A 22,325-nucleotide genomic window follows, 5' to 3' on the forward strand; every position below is an offset into this window, starting at 1 on the left:
ATGTCATCTATGAATATGGTGAACAGCACTGGTCCCGGTAGAGATCCTTGGGGGACTCTGCTGTTTACCTCTCTATATGTGAAAACTGACCATTTATTCCTACCCTATGTGTCCTATCTTTTAACCATGAGAGGACCTTCCCTCTTATCCCATGATTAGTTTCTTTAAGAGCCTTTGGTGAGGGACCTTTTCAAAGGCTTTCTGAAAGTCCAAATATACAGTATTGACTGGATCACCCTTACCCACATGGTTGTTTACACCCTCAAAGAATGCTAATAGATTGCTGGGGAATGAATTCATTACTAAAACTGCGTTAACTTCTCCCCAACAAATAGTGTTTATCTATGTATCTGATAATTCTGTTCTTTACTTTAGTTTCTACCAATTTGCCTGATACTGAAGTTAGGCTCACCGGCCTGTAATTGCCAGAATTGCTTCTGGAGCCATTTTAAAAAATTGGTGTTACATTAACTATTTTCCAATCATCTGTCACAGAGGCTTATTTCAGTGATAGGCTACATACTACAGTTAGTAGTTCTGCAGTTTCGTATTTGAGTACCTTCAGAACTCTTGGGTGAATATCAAAATTATTGCTGGTTAATTTATCAATTTGTTATGAAACCTCCTCTATTGATACATCAGTGTGGGATAGTACTTCAGATTTTTTGCCCTAAAAGGATAGCTCTGATGTGGGGATTTCCCCCATATTGTCTGGAGTGAAGACTGATGCAAAAAAAAAAAATTAGCTTCTCAGCCGTGGCCTTGTCTTCCTTGAGTTCTCCTTTAGCATCTTGGTCATCTAGTGGCCCCACTGCCTGTTTGGCATACTTCTTCCTTCTGATGCACTAAGAAAATTCTTACTGTTACATTTTGCATCTTTAGCAAGTTGTTTCTCCAATTCTTTCTTCTGTATTAGTCCCATATCAGCCACTCTATTTTCTTCCCTGTGATTGATATCAGACTGACAGGCTATGATTACCCAGGTCATCCCATTTGCCCTTTTTAAATATTGGCACAACATTAACTTTCTTTCAGCCTTCTGAAACTTCCTTGGTGTTCCAAGAGTTATTGAAAATCAACATTAATTGGTCCAGTGAGCTCCTCAGCCAGTTCTTATAAAACTCTTGGATGTAAATTATCTGGAGCTGTTGATTTAAAAAATGTCTAACTTCAGTTGTTGTTTAACATCCTTCTGAGATACTAGTGGAATGGGAACTGCTATGAGGAATAAGAGGGTACTTTGCTCTCATTGTTCATTCAAGCCCTGACTTTTCTGTTGAGACAATAAAGAATGTGGCAATTGCCATTTCCTTTCTCTTTCCCTCCAAGCAAATGTGGACACCTTTTTATTAGGAACTGGGCTGAAAGACACAACTCATCCACTTATTTCTCACAGGCCATCAAGTGGCAATCAGATGAAAATGACTTTTAGCTGCCTGGCCCTCGACTTGAGCTATGGATGTGGAGGAGAAAGACTTCATATTACATTACTTGTCCCCTGAACCATTCATTCCCCTGATATAGCTGTTGATGCTGATATCAGTGAGTGGCATGCAGTGTCATTTCAAGATGAGAGACTACAGCAGAGTGAAAAATAATCCTCTGGACATAAATCCCATGACACTGGAGCAGCAATTAACAGCCTGGTCTTTCCTGGGAGATGACTAATATTTAGATTACTGCCAAACATTTTTTTAAAAAACCCCCACAAAAAAATAAAAAAACCTAACCCATTCCAAATGACCTATACGTAGCTTCAGATTATCCTTGTTAAATGAAGCACATTTGTTGGTATAGGAATGCAATTTTAATAATTTCTGTACTGGGAACCAAAGGCAGTGCCGTGAGGTTACCATAACATTTGGAGGTGGAAATATGCTTAGAATTTCTGGCATTTGTAGCTACTGGCATGTGATTGGCCATGCTCTGCGTCAAGGCTGTGCAGAAAACTGGGTGGTTGAGTGGGTGGGTAAAGGAGTCATTACGCAGACTAGCTAGACTGTGTGTCATTTTGTCAATAAAGGCTTTATAAAAATCAGTAAGAAGCCATCTGGAACTGGGGCTTTGCCAGACTGAAGAGACTTAATAGCTTCTTGAATTTCAGCAGTAGAAACTGGGTCATGGAGGGAGTCAGCCATGTGCTGAGGAATGGCGGGGAGCTGTAGTTTTATTTTAATAAGTGAGAGGGCTTAAGATAACTATTGGGATTGGTAGGGAGGGGAACAGAGCTCTGTTGGGTGAACATAGCTGCTGGTAAATATACAAAAAGGAATAATTTATGTTTTAAACTAAGTTTGCCAGTCCTCATCATTGACAATAAGCACAAGACTTTGCTACATAAATATTGTTAAATCATCCTCCTTTCTAGCTTCCCCATTCATACAGTAAGAACATAAGAATGGCCATACTGGGTCAGACCGAAGATCCATCTAGCCCAGTATCCTGTCCTCTGACAGTGGCCAAAAGGTGCCCCATTACCTGTCGCCCATTCCCAGCTTCTGGCAAACAGAGTCTAGGGACGTCATCCCTGCCCATCCTGGCTAATAGCCATTGATGGACCTATCCTCCATGAATGTATCTAGTTCTCTTTTGAACCCTGTTATAGTTTTGGCCTTCACAACATCCTCTGGCGAAGAGTTCCACAAGTTCACTGTGCATTGTGTGAAGAAATACTTCCTTTTGTTTGTTTTAAACCTGCTGCCTATTAATTCCATTTGGTGACACTTAGAATCATAATATCATAGAAGATTAGGGTTGGAAGACACCTCAGGAGGTCATCTAGTCCAACCTGCTCAAAGCAGGACCAACACCAACTGAATCATCCCAGCCAGGATTTTGTCAAGCTGGGCCTTCATCCTTAGAGTTTGAGATTCCACCACCTCCCTAGGTAACCCATTCCAGTGCTTCACCACCCTCCTAGTGAAATAGTGTTTCCTTCTTTTGACCCTTTAATCACACTCCTGTTCCTGTTTTTACATTAGTTGTCCCCCGTAATCATTTGGGTTTTAGGTCCTGTGGGTCCTCCCCTTAGGCTGGGGGGAGGATCCTTTAGCAGTGGGCGGGCTTCACCCGCCCACTTCCCGGAACCCAATAGGAAATAGTGTTTCCTAATATCCAACCTAGACCTCCCCCACTGCAAGTATGGCCGTCCAAATGTACTTTCCCTATCTACCTCGTTGAGTCTGTGTGTGTATAACTTTGCTAAATTATTATTAAATCATATTAATAAATAAATAAATAAATCATATTAATAAATCATCTATCTATCTATATGAGTTCCTATAGTGTGAGTGTTACACCTGTGCACATCAGGGTTCCAAATTATATGATAATTTTACAATAATCTTACTGGGCCTGATTTTGGGACAAGAACCTGTTAATCCTCAAGTTATAATTATATATACCCAACTTTGGGACAGGCTACATATAGTTGAAATCCCCCATTATTATTATTATTGAGATTTTTATTTTAATAGCCTCTCTAATCTCCCTGAGCATTTCACAACCACTATCACCATCCTGGTCAGGTGGTCGGTAATATATTCCTACTGGTATATTCTTATTATTAAATCATGCAATTACTGTCCATAGAGATTCTATGGTACAATTTGGTTCATTTAAGATTTTTACTTCATTTGATTCTACGCTTTCTTTCACATATAGTGCCACTCCCCCACCAGCATGACCTGTTCTGTCCTTCTGATATATTTTGTACCCTAGTATTACTGTTTACCATTGATTATCCTCATTCCACCAAGTTTCTGTGATGCCTATTATATCAATATCCTCATTTAATACAAGGCACTCTAGTTCACCCATCTTATTATTTAGACTGCTAGCATTGGTATATAAACACATTAAAAACTTGTCACTTTTTAGCTGTCTGCCATTACATGATGTAATTGAATGGGACTCTTTTTTTCATTTGACTGTTTCTCATCAGATCCTACCATATTTTATCATCTTCCATCCTCTCCTCCTTACTAGGACATAGAGAATCTCCATGAATAGATCCTCCCCTAAGGGATGTCACTGTCTGAACCACATGCTCCTCTGCACCTGTCAGTTTTCCCCCAGCCCTTAGTTTAAAAACTGCTCTACAACCTTTTTAATTTTAATTGCCACCAATCTGGTTCCATTTTGTTTTAAGTGGAGCCCATCCTTCCTGTTTAGGCTCCCCTTTCCCCCAAAGTTTCCCCAGTTCCTAATAAATCTAAACCCCTCCTCCCTACACCATTGTCTCATCCATGCATTGAGACCCAGCAGTTCTGCCTGTCTAACTGGCCCGGCATTTCAGAGAATGCTACCATGGTGGTCCTGGACTTCCATCTCTTACCTAGCAGCCTAAATTTGGCCTCCAGGACTTCTCTCCTATCCTTCCCTATGTCATTGGTACCTACATGTACTACGACCACCGGCTCCTCCCCAGCACTACACATAAGTCTATCTAGATGCCTCGAGAGAGTCTCAATCTTCGCACCAGGCAGGCAAGGCACCATGCGGTTCCCTGGTCATCACAAACCCAGCTATCTATGTTTCTAATGATCAAATTGCCCATTACTAATACCTGTCTCTTCCTAATAATTGGAGTTCCCTCCCCCAGAGAGGTATCCTCAGTGCGAGAGGATACCACAACATCCTCTGGAAGGAGGGTCCCAACTATGGGATCATTTCCCTCTGCTCCAGTTGGATGTTCTCCTTCCCTGAGACTTTCATCCTCTTTAACAGCACAGAGGCTGTCAGACCGAGGGTGGGACCGTTCTACTGTGTCCCGGAAAGTCTCATCTGTGTTCCTCTCTGTCTCCGTTAGCTCCTCTGGTTCAGCCACTCTGGTCTCCAAAGCCCGTACATGGTTTCTGAGGGCCAGGAGCTCCTTGCACCAAATGCAGAAATATGCCACCTGCCCATTGGGCAAGTAATCATACATGCTGCATTGGGTGCAATAAACTGGATAGCTCCCACTCTGTTGGTGGACTTCTGGCTGCATTATCTTTTTACTCCTGAAGTTAGCTTCTTTGTTCTTTTGTTTTTATCAGTGGGCGTTTTTGGCTTTAAGTTTAAAGAATGTTAAGTGTATCTAGCCCCCCCACTCTCCCCCTCCTCCTCTTAACTCGGTTGCAAAACTCCCCTGTTAGCCACTCCTGGTCGCTAGCTCCTCTGGTCACTTAGAAATGGGCTTTTTAAAGCCCTGGTCTTCCTGAGTAGCCCCGCCCCCTAGTTAAGGGTTGATGGGTGCTAAAGGGCTTAGAGATCAAAGCCTCATCAAGAAGCTCTCAGCCTTGCCTAGCAGGCTGCTAGGCTCAGCACACACATGGTCCCCCAAACAAACAGACCACACAGCATATTTCAGTCAAGCAGCAAGCACACCACAAACACACACACTACAGACAACAAACTTACCCCAATGGTCATGTAATTGCTCCTCCTTCACCTGGAGAACTCCCTCACAGTGTACCCAACTTGTTAAGCGTTAGCAACATCTAAAGTGCCCCACTGGCTTCTTTGAGTTTTGAGTAAGAGGTTGGTCTTGGCTGAGAAAAATGTACTGTTTGCAGCTTCTTCTAAAGATTGTTCTATTATGTTATAAACCATACTGAAACTTGGTAACTTGTTTCGTGAAATTAAACAGGAAAAGAATTGATTATACTCCAGAGAGTCATCTCATGAGAACTCTCCAGAAGAAGAAGAAATTATGTCTTTCCATAGTAGTAAAAGAACACAATGATCAGCTTTCTAGATGAGTTGAGTTTTAACCTAGAATCTTAACATAGAAAGCCACTGAACTTCTATACTGGGGTGAAGCTCTAAGAAAAGAAGCGCTATTTGGGCCTGTAGAGTTCCAGCAGCTCAGTAGTTAGCAGTCAAACGCCCTTGTTTCTGGACGCACTTCTGAGATGGATGAGACACTTGCATGATCCAGTGGGATTCAGGAATCCTTGGTTATGATCACCAATGATCCAGACTGTGACTCTGGGAAGGTCATTTAACTTATATGTGCTGTAGTTTCCCTGATTATAAAGTAGGTATAATGGCACCTACCACTGTGAATTTACTTGTATGAAAAGAATTACTGAGTGCCAAATATTACTGTATTTTTAAGATGCATCAACAGAACCAAAGCCCCAGAAGACCTATAAGGGCAACACCTTAAAGGAAGTTCTGGCCCAGATGTAGATTGTACTTTTATTTGTATCTTGCCCCACTCCCAGGTTACATTTGAATAGCTAACACTGGTCATTCTTGCAAAGAGGTTGTCACTCGTATCAACATAAGCTACTACAATGGTTACAGGGAAAGAGCATTTATGTCGGGGGAGAGAGTCTTTCTCATAAAATTGTGGGCTTGTGGATACAGACTCCTTCCTTTCTAAGTTTGAGGATGAACGCTACACAGCCTAACTGCATTTTTTCTTTTAAGACAACTATTTGTCTAGATTTTAAAAACCACTCTGCTCCCATTTGGGCCCTGAATTGAATGGCCAGTTTTTCAAAAGTCCTCTGCACCCAGCAGCTCCCTTTGTTCCCACGTAGGTGCCTAAATTGGAGTTGAGCTCTTTTGAAAATGTGGCCCATTATGTTTTGTGGTGGTTGTGATTAAGGCCCGGAGTATTCCAGGAGCATTCTATTACAATTCTTCTGGATGGGATGCCTTACAGGGCCATTTATGAAACCATGCTGCTAGGTTAATATAAAACATTCTAGAGTTGTACAGCCACATCCAGGAAATAAAAATAGCGAAGGTAAATTGTTGGTTGTTATTTCCTTCTGTCTCAAGAATTCAGTTGCAAACCAGGTGAAACTCAAGCAGATGCACCCACTAAGCAAAGAAGGTATCGAATTAATGGTACACAGGCCACAGACTTTCTTGAGAACAGATCAGTGACTGTTGCAGGATACACCACAACATTTAGTCTGATGTACACGAACAGTGAGCATAACGGTGAGAGCTAACATGCTGAACAGCATAAATATGAGGCAGCTGTCTTTCTATTCTTCTTCACATCCTGAGAGGTAAAAAAGCCCTACGAGTCATAGAGATGGGTGGAATTCTGTACTTGGATGTACTTAAATAGAACATGAAATATGAGTTTAGAGGGGAAATGAAGAAAGTCCCTGCAGGTGCCCGGCACTCAGTTCCTGTGCACCATCATGTCAGGTAAGTAGGGTGTCCAAATGCCCTGGAAAACAGGCAGTGTTCTGGCTTGTAGAACCTGCCCCCCAGGGTTTTCCTCCTTTTTTGTGAACCTGGTCAAGTCATTTAACCCTGCTGACCTGTCCCAGAGCCACTAAACATCCGGACAAATGAACTGTACCTCAGCATAGCTGGCTGGGGTAGCTATAATGTCAAAGCATATCCACTTATCTATTTAGCCTGTTCACATGGTATATTCCTCACCCCCATAGCAATACTGCCAGAAACTTCAGTGGGCATGTTGAACTTGCTTGTGGGAGTCAGTGGTGAGAAGGCCGTGACCATGTTCAAAGCCAGACCTTCTGCTGCCACACTTAAAAAGGACAGTAGGCCACAAGAACCACTGGCTGCAAATGGAGAAGGGGCAGTGCTCCTTGGCACCTAAAGTAGAGGCTCTCTGGTTGGGAAGGGTGTGTCTCCAAATTCCCCAAGACACCTTCCTTGCTGCCCACACCTTTCCATATGTACACTGCCCTAATGCTCCCCCCTCCCCCCCACCTGCTCTGCTGTCCTGGGTTTCAAAGTGAAAAAAGGAACCAGGTTTTTAAAAGGGATTCTGATGAGTTAACAACCTCCAGCCCTAGAAACTATCAATCCACCCCTGCTGAGAGGACTTGATTTTTTTTAAGGGCACTGAAGAACTAACAATGATGGAGATAAGGCCCCTTTTCAGTTTTGTTCACACACAAGCAGAATAGACCAAAGCAAATCTCATTTATGCTGATGAAAATCTATTGCTTGGCTCTAGAAACTCGTCTGGGCCCATCTTTACCTTGGAAGTTATTCCATGAAGTTAGGATTTGTCTATACTTAAAATGCTACAGCAGCATAGCTGCGCCGCTAGTTCTTACATGACCCCATCATCACGATATCTGGGCACTTCCTAAATGTTAATGAATTTGTCATTATGACGACTCTGTTCTACTGATGGGGAGCTGTTGCCCAGAGAGGTGAAATGTCATGCAGTCAATCTGTGTCAGAGCTGGCAATTGAACTCCGTTCTCTTGAGTCCCAGAGCAGCATCTAAACCAAAACACAGCCTTCCATTTATTTATATGATCTATTATGGTAAATAAATAAGCAAAAAAAAAAAAAAAAAAAAAAAGCTCCCATCACAATCCGAGTCCTATCATACTAAGCACTCTCCAGGCATGTCAAGGTCAATCTAACACAATTTGAAGTCTATGAAAGGCTTCCATTGACACTGCTAGAGATGGATCAGGCCCATCCTGAGATAAAGTGCCTGTTCTGCAGAGCTTACAATTTAGGATTGTCAACACATTAATAATAGGAAAGCAGTAGAAGGATGTTGTGTTTTCTGCACATGTGGATGCCCATTAAAGTACCTTGTAAATAGACACACAATATGAATGTCTACTGTCTAACATGAGGGCACATCTAGGTGCAAGTGCTACAAAAATACCTGTGTTCTGGGCACATGTGTTTTCTGAGTTATTTGAGCATATTGGCCTTGCTATTTCTCCTTTCAGTATAGCACTATTACTCAAGGCATGTATTTTTTAGATCATTATAAAGATGCCTGGTGGGATAACATTGGAGAGGGAGAAATCCATGTATGCAAGACAGCCTTGTAACAGTATGAGCATTTATAGTGAGATTGTATTACTTCCTAGCTATGCATCTGCTGTGAGCATCAGACCATACTTAAACTGTAATGTATGGTTTTAAGGTTGCTACCGGTCATTATCAGATCGGTAATGACTGAGAAACTATACATTACTGCTATTATGAACTGTTTTTGTACTATTTTCAGTTTCCCATTTTATTGAATAGCTGCTGGCTTCCTTAGAGTATCTCTGAGCTGGATTACAGTGGTTGACGTTGCAGAAATTTTGCTGGTTTGGTGTTTTTTGGTTTTTTATTTTTTTAAATGCACGTATCCATTGTTCTTATTTATATACAACCAAAAAGTTGAATGTGAGACCTGCCCGGGCCTTTTTGAGCAAGCAATACTGTTTTCTCCCCTCTCTCTCTCTTTTTAATTTATTATTTAAGTGTTCATGGTAGGAGAGGAGGCAGAATTGTTCAGCATTCTTTTTCCTACACTGTTCATAGTAACTGATCATTAATAAATATAAAATTGATAATCGATTTGCAGTCTAGAAAAAAAAATTGTGGGTTTTTTGGGGGGAGACGGGCTCTGTCAAGGCATTCAAAAGTAAGATTTTTGGCAACAAATTTGTCATTAGTAGCAAGAGTGTTATTATATGATAGTTTTTTTGGTTATATTTTCTTATAATTAGGACAGCTTGAATATTCTGGTTTCGTTTTTTTAATGGTAGAGAAGGTATTCATCTTTGGCATACAATTATAAAATCGTAAGCAGCATTATGTATGAAATTCTGTTGTCTGTTGTGTATTCATTGTTACTTTAGTCAAATTTTATTTTCTATAAAGATATGAAAGGATTGTCACAAAATAATATAGATAGGGGAAAAGATGAGAAATGATGCAACATAATGATTTGCTTCCAGATGTGAATTCTTTTTCCCGTAAAGGGATAGAATTGAAATGAAAGATATTTGGCTGGATGGCAGGATAAAAATGTCTTAATATTAAAAACAGAGTGTGACAGGAAATATACCTCAGAAACCTTGATTGTTGGACAATCATCAACAGTTTCATTTGCTGCCCTGAATTAATATTTTAACTTCTTTCATATCTGTATGGGAGGTGTGTAGTGATTTCATTTGTCTTCTTTCACTGCATTGCTGCTGGATGGAAGGCTGTATTTACATTTATAACAGGCACTTTTACAAACGAGTACTAAATAATATAGACTTGCATTAATTATTTCCCTTGTCAAAAGTGAAATAGTAAACCATGATCTATCTCTGTCTGTTTATGTATCTATCAGATGACTGATAACTATAGCTAGGTTGCTGTGCTCCCATTAAAAAAATAAAATAAAAAACAACCCCAAACACATATGCGCTTTTGTAAATCACTAAGTAAATGACTGGGAAAGATTTTAAGATGGATTGAAGTTTCTAAAATGCTTGTTCCCAGTGCAAAGGAAGACATTTTCATGGGGTTTATCAGTGTGGTCCAGCTATTGTATAATATTATAGCTATAGCACATATAATTATGATACCGCTCTCATAATCTCTGTTATCATAATACATTTTTCTTCCACAAGAGAAATTAGATGTGTAGTGCTATGTGGCACACGATTTTGCCATCTTAAAGAGATGTTGAGTATTTGAGTGATGGTTGAATGATCTCTTTTATACTTAAGTACATAGTCCCAAGAAGGTTTAAATCAATGTGTTAATTGGTAAGTGATACTGTAATTATATGTATAATCATGGAAATTTCGAATCCAGATTATTTACTTGCTCTCAGGAAATTAATCTACAGAGGTCATATATTAGATTGCTTGTTTATTAAGTGGAACCCCTGTAGTTACAAAGTACTGATTGGCTATAAGCTGAATGAAGTATTCTTATAGCTGTATCCAGCAGGTGTCAACAGTTCAAATCTTTGAGTGCTTATTGATCCAGATTCAAACAGTTCATTAATCTAAGCACACATTATATAGATTTTTCCATGTAATTTTGAAAGGGTTGAAAAACTGTATTGAATGATGAGAGATGATACTCAAATTATGTTTTTATGGCATATCTCCCTTGGGTTTGACACACATTCAAATGGAGATAGGTGCAAAAATTGATACCGGAGAGTGTCTTGATTTTTTTTTCCCATACGTATTTTTCTGGTATGAAAACTACACTGGTGGGTGAAGTACTGTCTAGTTAGCTGTAAATGCAAACCATCTGCATCTTCAGCATTGGATTTCTCAAACCCCATCCCCCGTCCTTTTTGCTCATTTGAGAGTAAATGGTGATGATACCGCAAGCTCAAATAGTCCTGAGGAATCCAAATACACCTTATTTTAGTTTTCCATGGGCTTGACCCTGCAAGTTCTGTGGCCCCAATTCAGCAAAGCAGTTGAGTGCTTAAGTGAAAGGTCTTGAATGATCCTATGAAAGTCAGTGGGACAACTTGTGTTCTTAAGGTAAGCATGTGCTGAAGCGCTGTGCTGGATTGGAGCCAGAATGCTCAACACCATGTAGGATTTTGCCCAGCGTCAGTGAAATTAGTGCAAGATATTGGGCCAAATTTTCCATTCAGTCACGGTGGTGTAACTGTGGTAACTGAGAGCAGAAATCAGCCCATAGTTTGGCTCATCTGTCAGACATGATTATACTCAGAAATTATGAATTTAGTAGGAGAAATGCTGTTTTTCTTCCATACTGGATGTGTGTATTCTTATAGAAACCCGTTGGTTGCCGTATCCATAGCCTTGTTGGTCTTAAAGTATCCAACTATATTTCTCCACTAATTCCTAAATTTCTTTGTTGGGGGTAGAGGGTAATTAAAAAAAAAAATTACCTTCTATTCTTAATACTGGGACAGTAAATGAAAAGGGGATGTAAAAAGTTGGGAGGGATAGCTCAGTGGTTTGAGCATGGGCTTGCTAAACCCAGGATTGTGAGTTCAATCCTTGAGAGGGCCATTTAGGGATCTGGGGCAAAAATCTGTCAGGGATAGTACTTGGTCCTGCTGTAAAAGCAGGCAACTGGACTCAATGACCTTTCAAGGTCCCTTCCAGTTCTATGAGATAGGTATATTTCCATATAATAATTCAATTTTAAGGAAAAACCCAGTACGCAGAAACAGGTTAAGGTGTACAGTAGCTATTATATTTTTCCTTACTATAATGATCGTGCTGAAGATATACTTCAGTCTCACTGACCAATTTTGATTAGATTGTCATAATAATATACCTACAAGTATCATATACAAGAGGTAAGAATGCTTACTCAAACATTTACAATTGATAAAAGCTTGTATTCTTTTCCTTTTCCAACCCCCTGTAGTTTCCAGAAGAAATTTGCGGAATGTTATAAAAGTTATCATTATACCTCTTTGATACATTTGCTAAAATTTAATATGAAATGCTAAGCTATAAAGATGATGGTGATTGTGCAGTAGATCATTGTAGATCTATTCTAGCAGATAAAAAAATCATATAAATCTGACCCAGATATCTTGCCTCTTACGTTTCTTTTATTCTGGCTGTGGCTATTATTATTTCTGACTACTGTTAACTACTGTCTTTTAATTTTCCAGGTTATTTATTTAATGTGATGAAGTTCAATTGCTTGTATATATTTTCAAGAAATAAAATACAAAATTGCAATAAATATTAAAAAAGTGGAAGGGGTCTAATACATTCTCAAAATGAGTTGACATGCCTGTCAGGACAATGCTGATAGAATTTCATACATCTGCAGTAGGACACAAAATTAATTACTAAAGAATCTGACATTGTTAGTCCTTTTTATGCAGTTATATGATGGATTCAGTGCTCCGGAAAAAATAATCAAAGGAGAATTTAAAACTGTTCTCAGAATGCCGGTTTTTCATCTAAAAATGTTAATGTATGTTAAACTTTAATTAAAAAGAAAGCGTCTCATATCTTAACCTATTTTTAATGTGGAATAATTATCTATGGCGTATCGATCCTATTCAAAGGTATATTATTTAATCAAAAGAATTCTGATTTAAACATAAGTGAACTGTGTGTTTCATATTTTCAAACCAAATAGTTGTCTTCCACTTATTATTTGTGGGATTCACACATACACACAATGGTAAAAACTGCAGTCTTCTATGGAATGCGAGAGTGTAATTCAATCACAAAGATCTGGTGACATTTCCAACATCAAGTGCAGACTGAGCACTTTATATACATATAAAATACAAAGATCCTATTACAAGCCTTCTGCTTTTAAAAATATTTTATCCTGATCATCACTAATTTTTTGTAAGCACGCAAGCAGTCTCTCTTTATTTTACCGTTCCATGGTATTTCTGTACATACCTGTGCGGAGTTAATATATTTTTTTCCTTAATAGAGAACCATTCAAAATGTGATGAACAATAGTTACTTAGAGTAATAGTAATATGGCTGAAAAAGATGGGCAGTTTGTGCCCAAGTTTATTTTGACTGCCTCTGTGAAACTGTAGAAGTAAAGAAGCTGATATACGGAGCAGCCAAAGGAAATAAAAGCTTTAGGTTACCCTGCCTGGCCACTAGATGTCACTGTTGCGCCATAGTAAAATGGCTGCACCTGCATTTTTTGGCTGTGATGTAAGGTGGCCCTGGAAGGCAGAAGTTGGTAAAGATCAGTTTTGCCTGTATGGCACATCATTAGACGGTACACTTGTGAACATAGATAGCAGTTAGGTGGCAAAACATTATCCTGTGTAGCTTAGGCATCCATGTTGACTGGGAACCAGATCCTCCCATTTCCAGCCATATCAGTGGGAAAGGAACATGGTCTATTATTGCTGACTCAGTGATATTCGATCACAAGGAAAAGAAAACCGATTTCCAGTCTTTCATCTTTAGTGTCAGGAAGAAGCCACCTTTGCTGGTGGTCACCAGCTGGAGGAAATGGATAAGAACTTTATTGCATTGAGGTCATTACAGATGAAAAATGTCATAATCTTCTTTTTCATTCACTCCGTCTGAAGCCTTAAAAACGTTTTTCCCCAAGTGCAACATTTTCCTGTTGTTAAATCCAAACAGCCCAGAACCCCTAGACTTTATCAGAGGGGATAAAAGGAAAGACTGCGGAGGGGAAAATACTCATGTCCGTAATAATTTCCAGTCTGCTTTTATGTCCATATATAAAGAGTAATTTATTTGAAGAGGTAATAGTGAGGGGAAATGTGACCATGAATACAGATGTTATCCAGTGATGGGGTTCTCAATCAGTGGAAAGAGCTCAGGAAAGAGCTACAAGAAGGTAACCTGCCTTCCAGTGAGAGACTGAAGAAGCCCAGTCTATTTAGTTTATCCAAGAGGTAACATGATTCTGGTTTATTCTCACCTACATGAGGAGAAGATTTATGTCAGCAGAAAGTTCTTTACTCTAGGATACAAAGGCACAACAAGATCCAGTGGTTGGGACCTGAAACCAGACAAAATCAAACTAGAAATAAGATGCACATTTTTAAGTGTGGGTAATCGTCCATTGGAACAACCTGCCTTGGGATGTGGTGAATTCTCCATCATTTGATGTTTTAAAATCAAGACTGGATGTCTTTCTAAAAGATATGCTGTAGCTCAGCCAGAAGTTATGGGCATCATGAAGGGATGAATGGGTGAAATTCTGTGGCCTGTGCTATTCAGATCAGACTTACCTTAAGATTTATGAATCTATGTTGTGACCCCCATCCCCCCAGGGTGTCTCAGGTAGGCTTCAGGAGGTTGCAGCTACCCTCCCTTTCCCAGATTGTTAAACGGGAAGGCCAAGTCTAGATGCTGGCTAGATGGGAAAGACTGAAAACCTCTAACCTAATGAACATAAAATCTCAATGCACATTTTTATTTTTAGAGTGCAGTTCTACTCTGAAAAGTGACTCTCTAAAAATGTAGTTCCTGGTTTATTGTTCCAATAATTGGCATATAAAATTTGTGCAGTTTACAAGAATTTTTTTTCCTAACTGTGAGTCTGGTGAATTAAATCTGGGTTCTTTCCTTCTAACATTCCTCCTCATTAATAAGGTTCTGCAGGGGAGACCTATGCAGTCCCATTGGCTTCAGTAGGTTTGTGGAGCTGTAACTGACTTTAGCTTGGTAAGCAATTCAGCTGACAATGCGCAAGAAGGGACTGAATCCAGCTCACTTTACGTTCTTCTACCTGGACCTGAAGAAGAGTTCTGTGTGGCTGGAAAGCTTGTCTCTCACCAGCAAAAGTTGGTCCAACATTATTACCTCACGCCTTGTCTCTGCAATATTCTGGGACCGACCGACAAAGCTACAAGTAAACATCATTTGTAAGTAGTCACCTTTCAGAGTACAAATGAACCTTAAAGTAGTAAGGACCAATGTGACAAACTGTAGTTAAGCAATGGCAAAGGTAATGCAACTCAGCTGGTCTCTGTTGGACAGATAATGGATTGCTACAGGGAACCTGTTGTGAACTAGAAAGGGGCTACCTTGCCTAATAGATATTTTTAGTAGTAAAAGTACTACACTGTACTTAATTAAACCAGGCCAGATCACCCTCAGTATACTTAGTGGAACATTTGATCTAAGGTCTCATTATATGGGCTTGTGTGCCAAGATTGCATGGTGGGGTTTGGCTCTGAGTGAATGAGAATGCAGAATGGATCCAGTCTTGCACAGGGGAAAACTCCCGCCTATGTTTATGATGGTGCCCCCTTGATCTCAGTGATAGTTTTGCCTTAGAAGCATCAGGCCTAATCCATGAAATGCTTTTCATCCAGATGGACTTTACAGACCATATAGCAGGAGATCATACACTGATTACTGAAATGCGGCCAGATGGAACACAGCTGTTCTGTGGTGTGCTGGCAACATGACTCAACAGTTTGTAGAGGAGAGTAGCAAATGAAACGTTCTAGATAAACACTGAAATCACATGGGTTGGACTATGGACAGGACTCCTGGGCTAATTCCCTATCTCTTGTGAAAAATGCCATAGGACTGATGACTATTAGAAGGTAAGAGCTTGTTAACACCATGCAAGTGCATTGATTCAGTACTAGCTCAAAGGGAATAGTGCCACTTCCATTCCTGCCACACCTCTGTTTCTTTGGATTTTCACATCAAAGTCCAATCCTGCTTATGGGATCTTATAAAGTCATGTTATTAGGTTGTGTGGGCCTGATCCAAAGTTTGTTGAAGTTAATGGTCGTTTTTCTATTGACTTCAGTGGCCCCTGGATGAAGCCCTCTCACCATAGCATCAATTGCTGTTCATTTCCAAGGATTATCAGGAGTCACGCAAATAATGGAACCCTATCTGAATAGATAACTTTTGTATAATGCCTCTTATTGTGTGGATTTAAAGCTCATTCTAAGTACTCAGTCCAAGTGCTAAATAATGACATCCTAATAAGGAGTTGTGTTATCCCTGTTTTATAGATGGGAAAACTGAGGCACAGAGTGTTCCAAGTGACTTGCTCAGTCACCCAGTGAGTTAATGGCAGAACTTGATTCAAAGTCTCCTTCTTTAACCATTAGACTCACTGCCTCTGAGACTCTATGGTTACTAAGTGGAGAGGAGTATTTTAGTACCTGTCCATCCCTGTGAGACAGTTTGTGAGTGGCTGGGTGTCAGCAGAGGGACGGGTGTGGCTATGTAAATTCTAGCTTGGGTGATTGCTGGTGATTTAAGGTACTGTGTGAACGACAAAAAGTTGTTTGACTGTTGAGAGGTATAATTATGGAAATGCAGAGCGCTGCAATTGGCTGTAATGAACTTCATTCCAATGTTCTTGCAAGGGTAGGCACTGGGGCAGTATACATTACATCAGGGGTTAGAGAGCGCACCAGGAAGGAGGGCAGCAGTGGCCCAGAAGCTTAGCACTGAGGGCACAATGCTCCCTTCCACAAGCCTGTGTCCTTGGAAAGAAGGAGTTATACCTCTGCAGTCTGCTTGCCCTTCCCCTCTCCCTCCCACATGCTATGCAAGCCCCTCCTTGAGGAACTGCAGGTTTCAAGCTATATCAAGTCGGTGAGTAGGAGCACAGGCGTGGCTCCTCTGTATTCTGCCTTAGCCTCCAAGCTTGTGGGGAAACAGACTGAGAGTTCATATGGCCTCTCTGCCTAGAGGAAGCCTCTTTGGTGTGCATTAAGGGTGTATGCAACTATAGGAGCCTATGGAAGTAGGGATCCTGCAGGAGCTTTGTTGTCCTAGTGACAACAAAAAGTAGTGGGGCTGGGCACTAAAAAAGAGGCCAGGGGCATCTGTGTAGATGCCTCTTGTGGATCCTTTAGGATCTGGATTTTGGGAGTGGAACCCCTGGTTTCTATCATATCAGGGGAGACCTGCTCCCTATCTGCTGATTGCATTTCTAGGAAACTCTGGGAGCTGACACTTGACACATTTCCTCTCTCAGACAAGGGTTATTTCCATACACAGACCAGAGGTAGGGAAGGGAGGGGAACATAAAGTTCCAGGGACTGAAATGTCACTGCTGTTACATGTTGTATTAGTGGTTGGGAGCCACCAAGCTATGAAGTAACAACTTTACCCAATCACCAGCATTTTATTTTACATGTATTTAACAGCAAAACTCTGCCTCTGATTGATTGTTAAGCTAGTATTAAGGCATGCAGGAAACTGGTTTACTGTCTCTGGAAAGGGGCCACACATCATCAGTGTCATAAATTATGTCCTTTTTTAGCAAGATATTGGCTGCCAGCTGAAAGGTTAGAAATAACTCATTTTATTTTCAAATGCAATTTCCAATTTATCCATGGAGAGAAATGAGCAAAAATGGATGCAGCTGTCTTAAATTAACCCCATAAAACCAGCAAGCTTGGAGTTCCCAGAGAAGTGCTAATTCATTCAGCATTATCTCTTCACATCAGGAAATCCCAACTCTTCCTGGCATCTGAGAGTTAGGGGGTGAAAGTGTTTGTGTGTCATCAGAGAGCACAGGTTGCCATAGAGACAAACCCCCAAAAGAAAACAATGGCATAGCTCCCAGGGCATCAATTCAACAAAAGAGCCACTTGTTTTGGTGTTGCAGGAAGCTGCTTGGTAATGCAAAAAGCCGCCTGTTCTGGGACCTTTGTTAAAGGAAGTGCTTTATTTTTAAAGCTTCTAGCGCCTCCCGACAATAACTATCCTTACCACTCTAGTTAAGGTATGAACTTTAATCAGGTGCTAACTTTACCATAGTCATTGGAATTTCAGCCTTTGAATTAAGCACATCTCCTGTTTAGGTGATTGCCTGCCTTGCACAACTGTTGGAGGTGTAAATATTTAAAGAGCTTTCATGAAACACACAGATTTGGTGTTTACTCCATTTATTTTGTGTTTTTCTGTGCTTTTTATACTTTCTGCAAATCAGTTTCACAGAGGAACTTGTAACAGAGGAGAATAAATCCTGAATTAAGAGTTCTGATGGCTTAGTATTCAGTTTTAAGATGATATAGAAAATGATTTTTAAAAACAGCGAGCCCCCTAGGTGGTTTAATTTTCATATCCATCACTCAAGCAGAGGCAGTTTACAATACGTGTGACACAGAAGGATTACTGTGTATACATGAGGACACAGATTACCTGGGAAATTCCCTAGTACATTTGACCATGGTATCATCATTTTGTATAGGGAAGGTATTATTTCTTAACAATATAACTTTCTTTGCTATGACAATGACACTGGGTGCTACATTGAGCATGCAAGTTAAGTCAGAAATATAATCTACTTGGTATAAATGCATGTTTCCTTCCCACACAGCTGCATCATTAAAAACCTGATGACATTTATTTGTAGAACTGCAGTGGTTGCTTACTTCTTAAAATACTTTTCTGCACCATGTGCCATTTTAATGTACAAAGAAAGCTCGTATAACATTTCCTATCCCAGTGTCTTGTGACCTGGGAACCAGCCTAGTGTATAAAAACAGCAAGCAAATACTATTGAGGCTTGCAATGAGCTCTGAGTGTGTGCAGTTCATTTAAAGTCTACTTGGATAATCATAGTTGAAAGATTATTGCTTAAGGTCATTTATTGTTGAAGGTTTTTAAAGGGAGAAAATACAGAAACTCTGAAGTCAGTCCTGAACCAAATTTTCCATGTGTCTTAGTTGTACATTCCTTGTGTTTAGGAAATCAATGCCAGTGATGTAATGGGAGTTTCTACATCACACTTGTATGTCATTCACACGAGGAGAGCATCGTGGGAGCCGGGTGAGATTGATGTCCTCTCTAAGAATAGCACTGATTATAGAACAGATTTTCCCATATAGAGCCATTTTTAATTCACTGCCTACTGCAGCTGCCAGCCTGCGGAGATAATTCCTTCTAGCAGAATAGCTCTAGATTATTATAGGGAAATAAAATTTGCATAAAAGCATTTTATCTCTCCCTTTTTTTTCTTGTCAGAGTTACCAAACATTTGCTGTCAGTTACTTTTTTTATAGGGAGAACTTTGTTGCAACTCCTTCTTAAGTAACTGTTTTTTAAAGATCTGTCCTACTCTTTGTTGCTTTATGCATTTTGGAATAAAAACTAAATGAGAATAAATAATCACTGTTAAGAATGTGTGCAAGGTAAAGAAAAAATAAATACACTCTGAGGGCCTAGTCCTGCAAACCTTTCATTTCAGGGGAGTCAATGGCACTACTTGGATGAGTAAGGATTACTGATGTAACTAAAGTTTTAAGGATTGAGTCTTGTTGCCTAAAAGCAAGAAAGTACACCTAACACAATGGGGTCTTGGTCCTCACAAGGGCTCCTTTGCACTCCAGTAATATGAATAGTAGTAATATGTGACCATTGAGTATTCATCCATTGATATCAAAGTCCTTTGCAAAGGTGGGTAAGCATTATTATGCCCATTTTACTGGCGAGGAAACTGAGCCACAGAGCATTTAAGTGACTTAAGGTCATACAGTGAGCAAATAGCAGAGTTGGGAAAAGAACCCAGGTCTCCTGAATCATATTTAGTTGCCCCATTTGCTGGGCTACCCTGCCAACCTAATGCTATTCGAGTGTGAGGGGATTTCGTGCCATTGTGCGTCTTAAGACGTTTATTTAAATAGTTTATAAGGGCTTGTTTACACTGCCCCGCAATTTGGACTATGGGGGTGTGAACTATAGTGCACACTAGTATGCTGTGCTGTAATTCCCCCGTGTGGATGCTAGTGGTGTGAACTAAAAGATACCTCATTTGTGTTACCTTAGAGGACTATGTTAACATGCACTAGGTACTTTTTATTTCATGTTGCATGCTGCAGTTCACACCTCTGTAGTCTGAACTGCAGGCTGTGTAGGCATAGCCTAAGATTCAATGACATTTGATGACTTTTTTTGGGTTGACATTTTTGTTACAGTTTTATACATTAGCATAGGTGCCACATGATGCTTTATAGACAAATAAAGCATGTCAGGCCCCTGCCTGGAGCAGTTTTTAATCTACATTAGATTATACATGAGGACCATAGAAACTCAAAGGGAAGCTTGTAGCAAAGTCTTACAAGAAAGGAAAGAGAGTTCTCAAGAACCCCAATTCCTCCCAAAATCTATGGCATTTTATGGGAATGAGTGGTGTAATTATTTTCTATTCTCCTTAGTCGTACTCTTAAATGCTTATGCCAGAAGTATATTTGCCATTGACACACCTTCTGAATTTATCTCATTCTTGATTAAGTCCTGTAGAAGTTTCGCAAATTCTGGAAGAGAGAGTCCTGTGGCACCTTTAAGACTAACAGATGTATTGGAGCATAAGCTTTCGTGGGTGAATACCCACTTTGTCAGAAAGAACAGGAGTACTTGTGGCACCTTAGAGACTAACAAATTTATTAGAGCATAAGCTTTCGTGGGCTACTTTGTCAGACGCATGTAATGGAAATTTCCAGAGGCAGGTATAAATATGCAGGCAGGGATCAGTCTGGAGATAACGAGGTTAGTTCAATCAGGGAGGGTGAGGTCCTCTGCTAGCAGTTGAGGTGTGAACACCAAGGGAGGAGAACCACAGGACTCTCTGTTGCTTTTTACAGATCCAGACTAACATGGCTACCCCTCTGATACTTGACAAATTCTGGAGTGCTCTGAGAATTCCTGTAAACTAGATCGCAGGAGCCAAATACTTAAAAAACAAAAGAAAAGAACTCAAAACCAATTGTATTTACCTTTTTGACCTTTGCCATCAAGGAAATTGGTGCTAGTCTGTATTTGAAAAATCACAGGTTGCTGCAGGGGAGATTAGGCTAGAATTCTGGGCTAAAGCTGAGAGCTGCTTGACACAGTAGAGAGGAGAGGCTGTGAGGGAATTGTTTACGACACCTTATTCTCGTCTTGCTTGGCCCTAGCATAGGCTGAAGGCTGTTGGAACCTATGCCAGCTGGCAATGGCCCCAAAGGGATCATCTACCAACTAACAGCAGCTGGAATGTAGCAGCACTCCCCCTCACCCGCTCTCGCCCCAGGCATGGCCTCTGCGTTGGAGCCAGGATGGTTTTGGTATGGTGGTCAGCAGTGAAGTGGTTAATAATATTGGCAGTTAAGTGGGCATGAGTTGTTCTACAGAAAAGATTAACTGGGGGCATTTACACCTTTTTGGTTTTATTGATTTAAGTCCATCTGGCTGCAGACATAGCGGCCCTGCCCACACTCCTGTTGACAGAACGTTAGCAACAGTAGAGTACAACTACAATTCTCTCATGGTTTCCCTGCACGGTGTGGAAAGTTTTATATTTTCCCAAGAACTATGCTAGCCTACTTGAGAACTGTGCACTGGGTGCTCTCCACTGCTAACCTAGAGTAGTTACAGGCAAAATGACTCGGGGGGATTGTGCTATAGTTTTCTCCCTGCTCTGAGTGTTATAATATGATTTGGTCTCGTCTATGTGGATGAAAGCAATTTACCTTTGCTATTAAATTATATTGCAGCCCTGACTTCAACCGGAGAAACAAAACCCTATTGTGGTATGGTCATAGAACTAGTGTGTTTTGTACAAGTAAAATCTGGTTGTCTGAAGGCCTCAAGAGAATGTCCAAAACCTTTGGACAACCAACAGTTTGGATAACCAGAAATTTTCAGCCCTACAAAGCTCCATTGAACTGTCACTCTTGCAAATCTGGGGGACATCCCTCAGTCCAGTTAACCAGGGTTCACCTGTGATGCAGTCTCAACATTGTCAAATTGAATGGGGCCGATTCCTAGCTGGTGTCAGATGTCGTAGCTCTATGGCTGTTATGGCAGTTGACGTCTGCTGAGGATCTTCCTCTCTGCGTAGCTGGCCCTTGAAACGTGGCTTCCTAGCATAGTTCTGTTTACAGAGAGAAAAATTAGCAGGGAAAAAACAAGCCAACAGAAGTGGTCTCATTGGCCAGGTATAATGAGCTAAAAGCTGGCTAGCAGCGCCCTGCTGAAATGTGCGTCCAACAGTGCTGTTGAAATGTGATGATTGCATGCCTGATTTCAGCAATAAGATTCTAGCCCTTCTCCTGGTGAGAATACCCTTGAAAATATAAACCAATGCAAACCGATCACTAGAGCTGAAAGATTGTCATCAGCTTTCCCTGCAGATCACAGGTTACACGTGGTCTTTCC

The sequence above is a fragment of the Terrapene carolina genome, unplaced genomic scaffold (genome assembly GCF_002925995.2).
Source record: "Terrapene carolina triunguis isolate 2854851 unplaced genomic scaffold, T_m_triunguis-2.0 Scaffold66, whole genome shotgun sequence".
In the NCBI taxonomy this organism is placed as follows: Eukaryota; Metazoa; Chordata; order Testudines; family Emydidae; genus Terrapene; species Terrapene triunguis.